This window comes from Serinus canaria, chromosome 18, assembly GCF_022539315.1.
Source record: "Serinus canaria isolate serCan28SL12 chromosome 18, serCan2020, whole genome shotgun sequence".
Classification (NCBI taxonomy): domain Eukaryota; kingdom Metazoa; phylum Chordata; class Aves; order Passeriformes; family Fringillidae; genus Serinus; species Serinus canaria.
In genome coordinates this window covers 9654717-9672647 of record NC_066331.1, presented here as the reverse complement: position 1 = coordinate 9672647, position 17931 = coordinate 9654717, and positions in this window count along the sequence as shown.

Below are 17931 nucleotides of genomic sequence, written 5' to 3'. Positions count from 1 at the left end.
TGTTTCAAACCTCCTGAAACTGCCTGGCCCAACTCCCTGAAACCTGGGTGTTTCAAACCTCCTGAAACTGCCTGGCCCAACTCCCTGAAACCTGGGTGTTTCAAACCTCCTGAAACTGCCTGGCCCATCTCCCTGAAACCTGGGTGTTTCAAACCTCCTGAAACTGCCTGGCCCAACTCCCTGAAACCTGGGTGTTTCAAACCTCCTGAAACTGCCTGGCCCATCTCCCTGAAACCTGGGTGCTGAAACTGCCTGGCCTACCTGTTAGGAGCAAATCACAGCAGAGGGGTTAAAATCCAGCCAGGTGGCTCAGCCAGTTTCATGGGTTTCTTACTGGGATAGGACAAAGAATAGGTGAGATAGGCCAAAGAACAGCTGGAAATGTTTGGGTCATCAATGCTGGAATAAAGACCTGGAGCTGACAGAAGCAGGCACTGCTCAGGGCACAGGGCCTCATGTGCACTGGGCACTCTGCCCAGAAAGGGAACCATGGAGGTGCTTGGGAGCGTGTGGCTAGCAAAAGGACAAGACACAGTGTCAGTGGCCCTGCCACCTCCACTGCACAGCCCAAGGAGAGCAACAGCTCTCTGGGTTGTATTTATTAGAAAGTAATTGGGTAATGCTTCCCTCTTTCTGCAATGTTGAGGCTTATAAAAAAAGAGGGCAAGACTTCCTGCTGGTTCAGTGTTCCTATGCCACCCTTCTAGGTTTGTTTTCGTATTATAAAGCTAACATTTTATCTGTTCTTTGCTGGACTGGAAGACATGCAATAACAACTACTGAAGATATTTTGGCAGTGTCTCAGGTACCTAGTGAATGACAAGCATGTTTGGAACGCTTCACAGTCTGCCTGGATTCTAAGTCACAAATGCTACCATTTCTCATCTACTTTAAACCCACTAATTGACCAGTCAGTGTTGACAGATAGGAAGCTTGTTGGAAAGTACATAAGTCAAAGAAGAAACAAGAAGAATCTTTCAAAATAAATAGGATTCTGAAAGGCAAGGTGTCCTGCTTCAAAGTCTTGTTGAATAAAGTTTGAGTTACTAAGACAAATTCAGTCATGTTTAGAAACCAAAGGTACCAGTATAGGTGGAGAAGACATCTAAAGAGCACTTGGCTTATAAAAGATACAAATGTAGTCAAGAAGAGCTCTTTTCTATTCAACAGTAATTCTGAGTTACAGAAACAACTCAAGAACAAATGCTTCATTAAATTCTCAAGCTCTTTGTCTTGTTCTAGACATTCTCAAACATTTTGTCACACCTCCTCAAAGAATCAGAAGTGGAAAGCTTGATAATATAATAACTGAATGCAAAGTAAAATTTCCATCAGAGGGTTTTAGAGACACCAGGAAGGACAGTGTATATTTATTCTCACTAGAGTATTACTGTTCACTCTCAGATGACTTGTCTTATTAACATAAGCCAAATGGGTCACTGGCTGCCTGTCTGAGGGAATGTCTAGCATGAGAGATTCTGTCCATGGAGCTAAATCAACAGGGAAATGCAAGGCCAGTTACCTTCCCTCTGATGCACAGAGATTAAGGTAGGTGCAAAGACTCCTGTTTGAGCTCCTGTGGTGTCCAGTTGCTTCCTGACATCCTCAGCAACCTGGCATACTCTGGAAAGGGCACATTTCTGAATGGCTCAGCTACTTACTGCTCCAAAACAGGGCTAAACTAAAAGCGGTGAGGTCCAGCCCAAGTGAAGTGACAGGTAAAATTAGGATTAAATCCCAGTTTAGAAAAGTGTTCCTGCAGGCTGTCCTCAATAGATGCTCATTCTCTGAGAGCTCTGACCCTGCTGTAGCCCCACAGAGAGCCTTTGCCTTTTCTCCACACACACCTGCTCTTTCACAGGAGATTTTTACAGGTCTGCATGTTTGTTCCTGCTGAACTCTTCACGATTTCCTCAGCGCTTTTTGTTTTGTCTTCCCCCAGGTGTTGTTTGTATGCCCTTCATAAATCAGTGTCTGTGCTGAGTAACAATCTGGTGATGACAGAGAATAATCTTTCCTTGATAAGCGTGTCATCTTGTGCCCAAAACCTTTCAGTTCCCAGTGTCTTCTTGACTGGATGTGTCCCTGTGTGGCATGAGAACACATTACGTAAGTTTATGTCTCACTTTTGTGAAATTAAGGAGAATTGTCAGATGATGATGGCTTTGGTACTTTGCCAGCTGCTTTGTTCCATTGGTTATGTTCACAATCTGACTCTGAAACTATTAGCATGGATAATTGTGTGACTACAGAGGTAAATTTGTTAAAAGAAACTTGTTAAAGAAGAACTAAGCTACTGGACAATCTGAAAATGCTCAGCTTTGTTTTGCTTCTTGGGGCATGTAATTACACACTCCTGAAGATTTGCCAAAGTCTAGAGACATTCATGTGATGCACCTGCTCCTGTCAAAAATGGTGTTGAATTTCTTATGTGATTTACTGACATGTCATGACTAATGGACTGCTCCTGATCCAGCATGAACTCCTGCAACAGAGCATGAACTGTGTTGTTAAGAACCAATATTTGCAGGAAGTCCTTCTCCACTGCACTCTGATGCATATATTTTAAATGTATCAGATTGTATTATTCCTTCTCTCCAGGGTCTTTTTCTGTTCTTTCATTTCCTAACTATTTGATATATATAGATCATTTTAATTCTTATCTCTTATGGTTATGCAAAAATTAGAAAAAATTTAGAGGCACCCTGCTACTATAATGTAGCACTGTGTGTGCAAGGGAACAGGCTGGGACCCTCAGCTGTGGCAGAGAATCTCATGGCCAAAGGAAAAACTGTGTACAGGAACACATGGCAGGGACGTGATGTTTTCCTGTGGATTGTTGCTGGGATTTACAATTTCCATTGCCACCGAATGGACAAAGGTTTTGTCCCCCATCAATGTGGGACCTTGCACAGAGGTAAGGACTGCTGTGCCAGGAAATCAGCCTGTTCATGGTTATGCTTTTGGTGTATTGATCATTACAGAATTATTTTTACCATGCTAGAATCAAAAACAACAACAACAACAAATCCTAAAAAGATATTTTTTTACAATTTTGAAATGATCTGACTCCATGGAAGTTTGAAAAACAGTTTAAACACTTACATAGGTAGAGAGTGAAGGGCTGTGATTTGTATGCTGGTCTGCTTCCAGGGCAGGGGTCCCCTACCCTGAAATGCAGAGCTATTATTGAATATTTTGCCAGTCATGATAGGCAGCAATTTATAATTGTAGCTAAAAGACAACTTGTGAGTGCCTGGGAATTGGTTATCAAGCACCCTCTCTTGAGGACAGTGTTCTGTAAGGATATCAGTGGTTGTCTAATAAGGAACAAGGAGGCTGTCCGTCCTGCAAGCTAGAATGCCTTCCCAAAGCATCAGATTGAGCCTTAAATCCTTCAGATAAAAATCCAGTTTTAATTGTTTATATTAGTCTTTCTGCGGGAAAACCGTGAATTGTGCAAGAGTATGCAGTCCCTGACATAAGAGCAAAAGTTACCATGTCGCTTTGCCTTCCTGAACTCAGCATCTGACAGCTTAAAATTTCTGAAACAAGTTTGTTGCACTTTTGTAGTCCCTCACAGGTGATTTACATTAATGTTCTTCATGTTTTGACTTTCTTGTTGGGGAAAAAGAGTTGAACAGAAAAATGGTGTTGTGTTCCAGCGATCAGAAGAAATGCCCACATTTTTTATAACACCCTCATTAGCATTCTAGATGCTGGAACAGAGTGCACACACAGCAAATATGCTGATGATACAGGACTGGGGTGTATGGCTTATACACCACATAGCTGTGCTGTTATTCAGAGGGATCTTGATAAGTTGGAGAAACAGGTTGATATACCTTCAGTTAATGAAACTGACAGTTCCATACCTGGGGAGCAGTAACCCCATGAACCAGCACAGGTTTGGGGATGACTGCCTGGAAAGCAGAAAAAGACCTGGTAGACACAAGGCCAACTGCATCCTGGGTTTCATGATGAGAAATGTTCTGAGGTTTTGCATAAGATTATAGAAACAAGTTCAACCCAGTGAAGGGTTATTGGGCACTAGTGATAATATTTGGTATCTGGATACCAGTCTGGTGTCCACCAGAGGGACTCAAAGTGATTGGAGCTATCCCGTAGTCTTGCATAACACTGTAAAAGAAAGAACAGAATGCAAATCCTTTAATTTACATGCTGCTCTTGTGGCTTCCCTAAAAAAATTGCGTTCGAAGTGTAGAAAAGTTTGACGTCTATATCTATTTGCGGAAGGAGGGATAGACTTTGTAAGTAGCCATTGTCCATTCTCTTTGCTTTTGATTCTGTCACAAAAGATACGGAATGGAAGATATATTTTTATTTTAAAGCAATCACAACATGTTTTAAATCAAATGTTTTTATTTCTTTCTTTTGTAATTAGTTATTATCTTACAGTGCTTTGCACAAACTACTGATATTGTGGGATTATTTTATTGTAAAAAAATCTGAAAATTTTTTAAATTGAAAATACTAGTTGGCTTTTCTGTTATAAATGGTACATTTGGGCAACACAAAATTCCCACACATTGCACTGTGCTGAACTTCACTGCACACCCTGTAACTTACAGAGGATTATCGGGATCAAAATGGAATATTAATAGCGGTGAAATGGAAAATTAATTTCTCCTCACTTTGTGATTTGTTGCCATACATGGAGGACAGGCATCATTTTGCAGTGACACACTATTCCTGGAGTCAGGCTGCCTGTCAGCTGGTAAGTGCTGATGTAAAGGTAACTGATCTTGGGAAAAACATGGATCCATAATAGGCATAAATATACACCTCTGAGAGAAAGCTTAAAATAGATGCATCTGATACCTTGTTTTTATTGCAGAGACTTCCAAGTCCATAATAATCTTGATGTGAAAGAGTGACAGGTGTATCTTAGAACATAAGAGCTCCATTCCCTTTCCTGTCATCAGAGGTGGATGAACACATCCACAGAAACTATTTTTCTTGAGCAATTTTATTTCCTTAAGACTAACTAGAGAAAGTGCTTTAGTCTGAATAATCTAATGCCCAAAAACCCCAGTATTTGATTTTTGCCATGTAATTTAAGGCTTTTTTTTTTTACTGGCAATTATTTTCGCTGTGGGGAAGATTCACCATTTGCCCATGATGCTGGGCTCTTTCAAAATAAATAGGAATTATGAATAAATAATATTTAAGCAGTGATAAGTACAGGTTTGCAATCTTTAAAGACAAATGTATAATTTCAAAAGAAAGAGCAAAGATGAATCTCTGGGAAATGTCTGAAGAAAAGGTCTAGCAGCTTTGGGTATATTCTGTGTTTTTCCACCCGATTTCATGCCCATTGCTCAGTACCTCGATGACTGCCTCTTTAGGCTATGGGTAACAGATCAATTTGCCAAATCTCTGCTTTTTCCTGGCATTGCAGGAGGGGCAGGCCGGTTGTGTCTAGTGCCTTCTCACACCACAAGTGTTTGTGAGCAGGAGCGCCCAAAGAAACAGCTGAAAACATCAAAGGAAGGGGAAGAAGAGGTACTGGAGGTGACTGGGAGGACAGAAAGTATTTAGGACACTCCTGAGAGAATATGTGCTCACTGGGCACTGCAGGGTGAGCTATTTTACAAGCAGGTGACTCTTGTAAGTACAGATTGAGTGTGACCTTCATGCAAGCAACTGTGAAGCATAGAGCAGTGAGATCATGGTCCTTCTCATGAGGACAGCCTGACCCCTGAGGTGCACATCCTATGCAGAAACACTGTGGGTTTTGGGTGGCTTGGAAAACACTTCCAGTCAGTTTCTGTCAAGTTACTGAAAGGATCCATTTAAGAAGAAAGAAGTATTTATTTCTGAACAAGGTGGTCATTAGAGGTAGTACTGAGCAGAAAATGCCTTCTCCCACTGCTAGAAAACAGCTTTCCCTTTACTCACCTCTCTACTGCTTTATGTTTTCTCCTGCCTCCTGGTCCATACTGCATGTCTTTCTCCCTGTCTCTCTTGTTCCACTCCATCAGAATTATTAAAATGTTCATTAGAGTGGATGAACTCCTTTATGATGAGAGACTTGAAAAGATTGGCTTGAATGATGATGGGTCACACTTGCTGAGTGACTGAAAAGATAGTCTAGGGAGATGAAACTGATACAAGATGGATTTATTTATATACCTCTGCTGAGGAGAAAAAGAAAACAAGGAGAAAAAAATGCTGAAGGAAAATATAAGGAGCAAAATGAATGAATGCAAAGAGTCCATTTGCTAATTCATTTTGAAAATTAGAGGTACGTTTCTGATCTAAAACACCTATATATCCATATTTTGAGAACTTTGGAGGTAAACAGATTTTCTAGAAATTAAAATCTGCAAGATGCCATAAAATTCTGGTCACTGCAGCACTATATCAGAAATTTTTCTCCATCCCACTTTCTGTTTTCACTATAACTTGGCAATAATTTGTGACCTGATGAGATTACAGAATTGGCTGTAAGTTAGGTTGATTGTTACAGGCAGACTGGGGAGGTGATTGTTTCTGTGCTTCTATCCTTCTCATTTCCAAATTACATCAATCTTGCTTTTAATGTAAGGCTCAATCTTCTTTTTTGTTCCAGATGGACTTCCAGGAGTTTCAATGTTCTTCTGCTCGAGAAGTTTTGGCTTTGTCATGGATAGCAAATGAATGACAGGGATATTTATCAAGCTTCTCTATCCAGACAGATGTGTAAAGCACAAACTATAGCCTTAGACAAATGATATAGCAAAATGCCCACTCATGAATAGCAATCTGCAAATCACAAAAATCATTTAACAAAAGCCTTCATGACATGCCAAACATTTCTCATCATTAGGGAGAGAATTATCTGGGGGAGAAACATGTGCCTTGTAAATACTGAATTTATAACATGGGCTGGGAATTTTACACTGGCTGTTGTGACTCTATATCTGTTCTTCTAAAATGACTGATGGGATGGCCTCTTTCCAGAGTTACTGTTCATCATTCTATTACATCATATCTTTTTTTTTTTTTTTTACTTTGCTTCTCTTTGTCTGTGCTATTAGCAGGAGATTAGTTCTCCCTATGCTCTCTGGCATGCACCTGCCTTCTCTTCTGTATGAGCTGCTCACTGGAGGTTATACAATACTATGCTAGGAAGGGTTCATTCATGCCACATTGTACTCCTGACACTAGCAGGGGAATCTCATTCTTCCTGCACATGCCACTTTGTTGGCCTGCACCAGGAGAGCCCTGGATGCTCTGCATAAAACAAAATCCAAACTTCCTTGTTATGCAGATAATCCAGTGTCTACTAGCTGCCATGCCATGGGCTCTTCCCAAACAATCCAAGAAGCCATTGCATGTGTGGATTGTTTCCTGAGCATGTTAACAAGTCTTTTGCCAGGACTGCTCTGTCAGGACTGCCACATGGACATCTCAGCTGAGGCCATGAGGGAGCTGCTGTTCTGGCAAGAACTGCATGAAGCCCAGCACCTTCCTCTGAGCTAAATGTAAGTCACAACAACAGCCCTGTTTCCCTACAACTTTGAGGAGACCCACACCAGGTGGTTGTTCTGTCATGCCAGGGACCAGAAATTTTCTCTGAGGGTAAAAACTGTCAGATTGACACAGGATCAGTAATTCTTTCATAGTTTGGAGAGGGTAATTTACTTCAGCTGCACTGCAGTGACTTCCAATACTTCTCTCTGGCCCAGTCTTTCCTTCCTCCAATCCCTGTTCTTCAGGAGATGACGATGCTGTTCTGACCCAGGACTGACTGAGCCATACTGAGTGTGGTAGGCAGGTTCCAGGCTCTCCCACTCCTCCCTGTTCAGAGGGTCTGGGATGACAGCAGAAAAGGATGACAGCACCCCCACTCACTAACCCTTACTCCCAGGACTTCTGGAAAATGCTTGGTTGAGCAGCAATTGAGGGAGGGCAGGACACGACTAAGCACAGAGCATATTGTGTGAAATCTTCCACAGGAAAATTCAGGAAATTCCCTGACAACTTTGCTGCATAAGTGCCTACTACATTTTTTGATACTGAAGATGGGGGTGGGGACAGCGAGGGAATAGCACAGAGAAGCTCATGCAGACATTTATTAGGGTACCTGTGATGTGTCCAACATATTCCCTAAGATGCCCTGATGCCACACAGGAGATATCTGTCCAAGGGAATTCTATGGAAACCAGACAAGGGAGACATTTCTATCACCTCATTCCTCCTGCCAAAAAAGAAAAGGTGTCCTCCCCACCTACATGGAAAATTGGCATTGGAAAAATCTGTTTTCCAGGAATTTTATAAGTACAGCAACCTAGGAAGGTTTTCACCCCTTCTGTGCATTCATGCAGAAATTTCTTCTCAAGAAGAGTTCAAGCTCTGGACAACCACCGCAGGATTGACACAGAAAGAAAATATGAGAGTAACATAAACAGTGTGCAGGCAAATGTGGGTGCACTTTTATTTTTCCATTAATTTACATTTCAGTTTCCTGAATTCAGAAGACCCCACATTTTAGCATAATTTATGATGTCCTGAATTGTATAAATCTTGGTGTTCTTTTTATAGGAACAGACTATATACTCTGTGCAGCTGACAGAGACAAATGCCACACTTACCCCCTGGAGAATTCTAATCTCCCCCTCAAATTTTAAGATGTCAGTGAAAAACAATCTCCCTGTTTCTGAAACCCAACCCCAAGGAGCAATGATACTACCATCCATAAAAATAACTGGTCTGGGATCCTTAGGGATGTATTGCTGACAGAATTGTTCAGGCCAAGACAGTACAGATGTCCACATCATAAATCTGGAAAGGTTATGGCTCATGTGTGGCAAAAAATAGAGGAGAGAACATTCATGGCCCAAAGAGTACCTCCCCTGTGAGAAGAACCATCCTTTGGAGACCATTTAGTGTCACATATTCTTCAGAACTCTTGTAATCAATCTCCACAACTCATCACCACCAATGCAGTGGCTACTGAAGGTTTCCATTCATTCAAAAACCTGCCAGGGAAATCCATGAGAGGAAAACCAGGTGCAAACTCCTGATCCCACACAGAACAAAGACAGCAGGACTGTGATGTGCCTGAACCAGGAGCACTTGAGGAATGGGAAAATGTTAAGGAAAAGCCTCAGCACATCTGCCTGCCTCATCATTCCTGCACTTTTCAGCCAGATGATATCAAGGCTAAGCCACTGCCAGGACAGTGCTCTGGGCTGGCCTTTGTGTCCTGACATGTCTGTCACAAGAAGCCAACAGGCAGCAGCAGGGCAGGGATGTCCCCCTTGCCAAGAGGCCATGGAGAGCCTGGAGCCCAGGTGCTGCTGCTCTGCAGCCAGGACAGCCTCTGTTTGCACAGGCAGTGCCAGACACAGCCACTGCTTGTGCCTCTGGGCAGAGCACACACCTGGCAGGCAAAGCTGTCTGTGTGTTCATGGAGTGCACAGAAAGCTGCTGCAGCCAGGGCCAGTTGGGGCCTCTCCTTGCCTGGGCAGAGCAGCTTGTGCCATGCCTGGGGATTCTGGCTCTAGGCTGATGTGGGTTTCAAACTTGGCAAGTCAAGTTTGCAAAATGCACGAGACAGAGCTTGGGGAGGCAACATGATGTAGGATGGATTTTTAAGGATCTAAAACACCTGAAAGCAAGTGGGTGGCTCATTAGTGCTCCTTGGGTGCTGGCCAAGACCCAAGAGCTTTAAGTTGAACTCTTCCAAGCTCCTCCCTCAAGGAAGTTTCTTTGCTCCCCTGTGGTCTCACAAGCTCCCCTTTTCCCCTTGAGTCATTAATTTTTGAATGTGTAATGCTGGGATAACACAGAATATTTTAGCAGAGGTGCCACCAGAACTTTATACAGAGCTCCCTAACAGTTTCCAAAGTACAACACTGGTACAATCCACATCAGTGTGCCCGTTTGGGAAACCCACAGAACACGTGATTTTTGCTAATGCACTCAGCTCTTATTTTCAGTCACTCTTTGCTGCTGTGCTCTCATCTTACCTCTGAACTAACAGGGGATTGTTTTATTTACTGCAGTGTTACACAGCAGTGGATCAAATATTAAGTTACCATCTCAGTTGTCAAGAAACCAACAAACAATCCTGGTTTTCATGTTATAATGCAAATTTTCCAGCAGTCACAGCTAACATGGTCCACCTGTGACTGGCTTTAGATGCAAGGGATTTAATGAGTAGTACTGGCTTCTCCCAGGAGGCTTGTGGTGTTCCTATTTCTCAGAAGAGTTATTGCAAGAACTCTGCCAATTAAAAAAGTAACATCATACCTCCTGTTGCTCTTTCACCCTGGGATTTCCTATTAGTTTCTTTAATTAGAGCTTTTTGCTAGCCTTGAGCTGACTGAATACTGATGTCCAATATATATTTCAAGGCTGAAGAACTGGCAAGTTACTAGTTCAGTATAAAGCACAGGTATTATCTTCTATTCTTCCTTCCCATTGCCTTTTTAATCCTCCTACACTGCAGATCAGAAAAGATATCTTGACCTGAAATTTTCTCAGCAGGATGGGACTACACCTACACCAAATCTTCACCACCTATAATCCAGACAACCAACTGAGCCAGCAATGGGCAACAGTGCCACTCACACCCACTTGCTGGGGATCCCTCAGGGACCCTTTCTCCACTTGCAGAGAGTTTGCAATCTCTGTCTCCTCTTCCTCAGTATGACTTGTCTCCCCTGGGAGAGCTGCAGCTGGTTAAAGGCAGTACCTGATAACTCTGGCAGTCATAGAATCCTGTGAAGGGAGGGACAGCCCATGACGTGGGGAAAAATAGACTTCTTCTTGGATTCTGACATCCCTGCTGGCTTTTTCCTGCCATCCCCATGAGGTAAGTTTGTGGTTTGTACCTCTGGCCTGCAGTCCACATGCCCTACTGATGGCTTCATCAAAAACTCTATCTTTCTGTGTGTGATTTTCATTTGCTTAAGGTAACAAGCAGCCAGCAGCTGACAGGAAAGGCTCCAGCAGGCAACCCAGTGCCCCCATTTTCAAGCCAAAATGCATCTATTACTTAGCTTTTTAATGCCCTTTGGATGATGGAGGTGCATAATTCCCGTATGCTGACACAATCTTCCCTAAAATATTCACAGTACCTCCTATCCCATTTTCTTGGCTACAGGATACAGCTGAGGTTTCTTGTCTTTGACACATCTGCTTTCATACTGTGGCTTTTTTTAAAGACTTCATTTATTAATACTTTGAGGAAATAGTGTCATATGTAAAGACAGGTTTCTGCTCTCTACTTGTTAGAACTTGAATTTCAAGCTGGGAAAGGTTTTGGGCTTGGTTACCACCATGAATAGTCCCTGCCTTGTCTAGCTGGGACTACAGTAGCTCAAGAAAAGTATTGGGCAATGCTATGCATGGAGTCTGTTTTCTTATCCCTTGGCTCCAACTTCCATTAGAGAGGTAAGAGTGTCACTGACATGTTAAACATCAGGATTCTCCATGTTCACTGGGGCACAGGATTGCCACCATAGCTATAAGCAGAATAAATTTGAATGCAAGGACAACAAAAAGGAAATCTGAATGAGCTGGGAGTTATGCATCCCTGGATGTGCACAAAAGATTGCCTGTGCAATGTCTGAGAACAGTCTGAATGCATCTGAATCACCAAAACTGGCCTTTGGAAGGAGGAAAAAATCAGTTCCCTGCAACGAGATTTATCTGACAAGCCCTATTCATTCAAAGTTGCAGTCAGATTAAATCTCTGTCACTCCAATCCCTTAGCGTTATTGGCAAATTTGCAAAGGTGCAATCTGTGACTCACTCACATGGCTTTGATGAAGATTTTGAAAGATAAGACTCCTTGTGAGCCATGGAGGTATTGCTCTCATTATCAACTGCCAGCCAGCTACTAATTAGCTGCTGATTGAACAGTTGAGAGAGTTCAGACAATTTTCAAAGGTTACAACCACCCATTTGTCCAGCCCATCCTCAGCTTCCAATGAGATGCCTGCAAGATACACTGTGAAAACACTTTACACAGCCTCAGGGTGTTCAGCAAGGTATTTCATATCATGTGTTATTTCCACCTCTATCTCTTAATCCACACACTCAAGTCAAGTTTCTAGTTTGTGAGCTGAATGGTACCAAGATAAAATCGTGGATGGGGGCTCAGGATGGTGTCCTAAAGGGATACAGACTAGTAATGGTGACATGCCACCACTTCCCCACTTGACTCTGCTGCCTTGCTGTAATTCCTGAATTAACAGCCAGTCCCAGAACACAGGGCAGGGAAAGCCATGGTTAAGAGCTGGCAAAGAGTGAGGTAGCTGCCCCGTCTTCATCTCAAGAAGGATCTATTTTCAGCACAATAAAATCTTCCCTCTTCCATGGGAATGTCAGCACTGCAGATCCTTGTCCCCTCCTCGCTACTGTGCAATAGCTGTAGTCTGAACTCCAGCCTGTAGCTGGAGTCTACCCTCAATCTGCCTCTTCTCTTTTGACTCCCCTGTGTTTTGCATCCAGCTGTAGTGGAGCCCAGCCCTGAAGAGATGGAAGCCTTGGCAGAAAGTTAATAGAGGCACAATTGATTTTAATTCCCTTTTTTCATCAAGATGTTGTTTCTTCTTCCAGCAGGTCCTTCCTTTCCCAAGGACAGATACTGCTGTTGCTCCTCCAAACCCTTCCAGAGTAACACTGCAGCTCTACTAGTAAAAATGAAACATGTCCAGGAACTTAGGCCAATTGGCATGGAACTGTTTGTGCTTATAGAATTAAACTATTTCTGTATCAAACATGGTGAGGCTGGATGTAGACTGTATTGGGAAGGGTCCCAGAAAATGCCAGCTGTCCAGTTATGCCTTTAAATCTGTTCAGGAGATGTGTTGTTGGCACAGGTCAAAAGCTTGACAAGAAATGTGCTAATGATTTATTAGTAGAAGTGATTGGCTTCCCCTGTCTGCAAAGGTTCCCTGCCACGAGGCAGTGTTCTAGGAAAGGCAGCATGAAATGGACTTTTCTCCAGTAGGACAAGGGGTAACAGATTTAAACTGAAAAAGAGTTATATATTAAATATTAGAGAGAAATTCTTCCACGTGAGGGTGGGCAGGCCCTGGCACAGGTTGCTCAGAGAAGCTGTGGCTGCCCCTGGATCCCTGGAAATGTCCAAGGCCAGGCTGGAGGGGGCTTGGAGCAGCCTGGGACAGTGGAAGGTTCTTTCAGGCTCTTTCCAGATGACTCCATTCTATAGGTGATGCTCTAATTTCACTGCAGGAAATTAAAAAAGTGCTATCAGTATTGGTAGTTTCAATGACACAAAAACTTTGGATATCTACTAATTTTCCATGATGTTCTTCTCACATTTATCTCCAATTTTGACCTCTATAAACATAGTCCAAATTAATTTTTCTTTCCCACTTTGCCCTGAAACTTCAATGCAATTTTTAGTTTATTTGCCTTGATATTATTCATTGAGATTACTTCTGAAATTCCTAGCTTGTGAACAAGGAGCCGAGATAGAAAAAAACCCAAAACCAACACACCAGTATTTTGTCAAAGATTACTTGAGAGGTTTTCAGGTTATTGTATCCATGTTTTAGTTTAACTTTTTCGGCCTAATTACTCTTCAGTATTTCTTACCTGTGCTTCCATTGTCCTTGTGTATTTTCCTAGTTCAAAGCACTACTGACAATACTGAACAGGTCCCTGCAAAGCCTTTGCTAATATATAAATCTTCTCTTGGAAGACTTATGCAAATCTGTGCTAATATCATTGGTTGTATCATCTACCAAACTTCTGACCTGTGTCCAAGTCATTCATGGCACCATGCTATTTTGGAATGATTTTATGAATACATTTTCAAGCAAGATATGTAAATCACCTACATTTCTCATCTAGATTCTCTTCCTTTATACTTGCTGCTTTTTTTAGTCAAAATGGCAAAAACTGTCAACATTTTTCGCTTGGCCTGTAGCTCTTTCTTCTAATGAACAAGGTGTTTTACAGCAGTGTACTAAAATATCAGCTAAAGAGTTGTCCCTTTTGCATATTCTTATTTAAGTGAAGGTGGAAGACAACAAATTAAAAAATAAATATTTTAACATATTCATTTTTATTTTTACACCTAATCAAATTTAACGTCATCAAAGGACTTCATCTTGAACAGAAAATATACTGTGAGATATCACCAGGAGCTGTCTGCTGGGATTTGTTAGATCAAGATGACCATATTTGCAAGGACTAGTAACAGTCCACCAAAACAACTAAGACATTGAAATGTCTTTTTATATTAAAAGTTTTTCTTGTAGTTTGCAATGTAATTATGTGGTAGTTAGAAACACTCAGAGTAATGCCTTTTCCCTCTATCATGCTTAGAGTGAACAAATATTTATGCTGCCTGCCCATACCTTTTGTCTTCCTACTCTGTTGAAGCTTATAGGGAACTGATGATGACTTTAGCATCTCTCAATCACACAGTGTCAAATAAGATATATCTGGACAGATGAATTCAGCTTTTTGTTCCAGCTATTCAATTATGCTGTTACTTTATTCTGATATTGAAACCTTCATTATTTAAATCTCATTCCATAATAAAATACATCTAGTTATAGATTGTTGGAGTTTAATGGGTCCTGGAGTTCATCAGATAGTTGAATGTTTCCTACAAGACACGAGGCTGAAGTCCTCCCAAGCTATTAGTTAAGCTGCCTCTAAATTATCACCTACTTTTGAAAGAAATAGAACTTCCCATTCCTGGCGAGATGCTGGCATTGCAGGAGCATGTTTACAGCACTGCCTCTGAGATGGCACGGTTTCTGTCATATGATACATCTTTGGAACTATGACTCTCCTTGCTACTCAGGTGGACTGAGCATGCCAGAACACCATTAAGATACTTCTAATTCTCCACTCAACTCTGAATTTTCTGAATTAACTCAAATGTAAGACCACATTCTTCAATGCACATAGTACTGCCCCAGTTATGCTCGTCAAAAGTTACCTGAAGAATTTCAGTTTTATTAATGTGTCCTGCTGGGATATCTCTGCGACCTTGGATCCTGTATCTTGTGAAGCAAACACTGCAGCACATGATGTTTTTTCCCTCTGTGCTTGTACATGGAAAGAGACTTGAGAGGGACAAGGAAAAGGGTTCAGGTATATATCACCCTGCAAAGGGTGGGCAAAGAGTAGCAGACATTTATATCAGAGAGAACACACAAGAAGAAATTAAATTCTCCAGCCATCCCCTGCTGAGTTTCCATAATGTTCTGGCAGCAGTAGGAATCAGTGACTTCTTTTCTCAGCTGTTGCTGTAACCTAAAAAGAGCCCTGAAAGGCTCCACTGAAGGTCACATTGAGAAGACAGGTCAGTGCTGCACTGGATGTGTGGCTCATGGAAAAGGTAGCAGGACAGTTTCTTTTATGACATACATTTTATCATATTTTAGAGGAGCTCAGTACATAGGCATTTTCCTCAGCTTCCCTGGTAGAGCATAGATAATTCTATTCTTCTCTCTGCACACTGAAAATTACTTGAATTTGTCATTATGCCTCAGTGCCTATAAACATCATCAGGTTTAAATTGATACTACTCTCTCTAAATTGATTTCACTCAATGTGTAGGAATTGTGTAAGGGTCCATAAATTAAACAAAAGTTCTTCATCATTATTTATTTTGATTTTTTGCAGTCTCTGGACAATATAAAACAATCATATCAGGATAAAGCTGCCTATAATATGAATTTGAGAACACAATTCAGTAAAAGGATAATAAAAATATTCAGAATATTTGAAAAAACAGAAAACCACTGTAAATCTGTTTATAATGATAGAGGGTGTCACCTGAGTTTAGGACTGTGAAATACACTGGCAAAGAATATGTTGCTCATGCACAGAAAAGTTTTAAAGCAGTAAGAATTAGAGGTGAATATCCATATATACTTACATTTAGATTTTGTACGACTGTTGCATACCATAGTATGGATGTTATATTGAAATGTACACAGTACTATATTTTTTCCTGATGTAAAATTGGAAATTTTACATGTTGAGCATATCTTTCATTCACCTTTACTGCCCTAACTTCAGGAATTCCTTCAGAATTTTTTTCTCAAAGAATATGTATGGATCTATTTTGCTATATAGCTGTGGAAAGGTATATAGCAGAATAACATATAATATATCGCTACATAACACAGGTGACAGTTGTGTCCTGGGAACACTGAGCAAACACACTTGGCCTTTGACTAAATAAAACTTGAATGATTTGCAGCTAGAGAAAATGTCATCTGACTACTGAGAGGAGATTAGGGAGCAAGGAAGGAATTCTTTCTTACAGCCTGACTCACATGTGAGAAGCTACCTTAGGTCCCAGCCTGACAGCACTGCATAAGACAGGCTTGCTACATGCCACTGAGAGCAGGACCTAACAAAAAGGCAACAGCAGCTTCTCAGAGAAGACCTCAAGGATAATGGTCAGAACCCCAACAAACCCAGCCTCCAGTAGTGGCACATTTGTTACTTCTCTGGGAATCCCATCCCTGTGTCTCACCACACTCATTGTAAAATATTTCTGCCTTATATCTATCTGAAATCTACATTTTTTCAGCTAAAAACCAATGCTTCTTGTGTTTTAAATTCTCTGCTCTCTCTTTCATACAAGTCCCCTTTAAGTATTGAAGGGCCTCAAGAAGGTGTCCTTGAACCTTTCTCATCTCCAGGCTGAACAACCCCAATGACTGGACATGGCAATTACTGCTGTGGTTTAGTGAGGGTGGTGGTGCTCTTCGGTCAAAGGTTGGATTCTGTGATCTTGGAGGCTTTTTCCAACCATAATGATTCTATGATTTTGTGAAGTAGCTCAGGTTTTTTTCATAGGAGGGGTGTTCCAGTTCTTAGCCCTCCTTTGGAACCAGTTGAACTGGTCCAGGACTTTCTTGTGATGGTAACTTCTTTTTCAAGTGATAGAGGAGCCAGTATGGAGGAAGGTTGTGTTGGACCTTATTATCACCAACAAGGAGGGGCTGATGGGGAATGTGAAGCTCAAGGTCAGCTTTGACTGCAGGGACCATGAACTGGTAGAGTTAGAGATCCTTGAGACAGTGAGGACGGGACATAACAAGCTCAGAACCCTGGACTTCAGGAGAGCAGACTTTGGACTTTTCAAGGATAACTCAGGAGTGAAGCATCCCAGCAAAGAGAAAGTCAGTCAAAAATGCCAGCAGGTGTGCATGGATGAACAAGGAGCTCCTGGATGAACTCAAATGCAGAAAGAAAGCCTACAGAGGTAGCCCAGGAAGAATATAGAGGAATTGTCCAAGTAACAACTGGACAATTGCCTTCTGCTTCTTGTCACTTGGAAAGTGTCCAAGTGACAAGGAGCAGAGGAAACCTAAGGCTGTGATAGAATTAAGGGGACATCAAAAGCAGCAAGAAAAGCTTCTGTAGGAATGTTGGTGATAAAAGGAAGACAGGAGAATTCCGGCCCTCTCTGTAAGAAATGGCGTCACCTAATTTCCTGAGATCTAGAGAAAGCTGAGGTACTCAATGCAATTTTTGCCTCTGTGCTAACCAGCAAGGGTTTAAGCCACACCACCTAATTTGCAGAAGGCAAAGTCAGGAACTGTAGGAGAAGATCAGATCTGAGACCACTTAAGGAACTTAGAGGTGCACAAGTCCATGGGACCTGATAAGATCCATCGACAGGTCCTGCAGGAGCTGGCAGAGGAAATGGCTCAGCCACTATCCATTCTACTTGAGAAGTCGTGGCTGTCTGGTGAAGTTGCAGCTGTAGAAGGGGACACATAACCAGTGGTGTTTAATATCTCTTTAGCCAACAGGAGCAGTGGGTTCAGAGGCATCCTCAGCAAGTTTACCAATGACACCAAACATCATATTCCTTGTGGAAAGGGATATGGGTATTCAAATGGCATAGATTTCTACAAGCCCAAATCTTTACCTCAAGATTTCTTTTATTTATGGTACAGA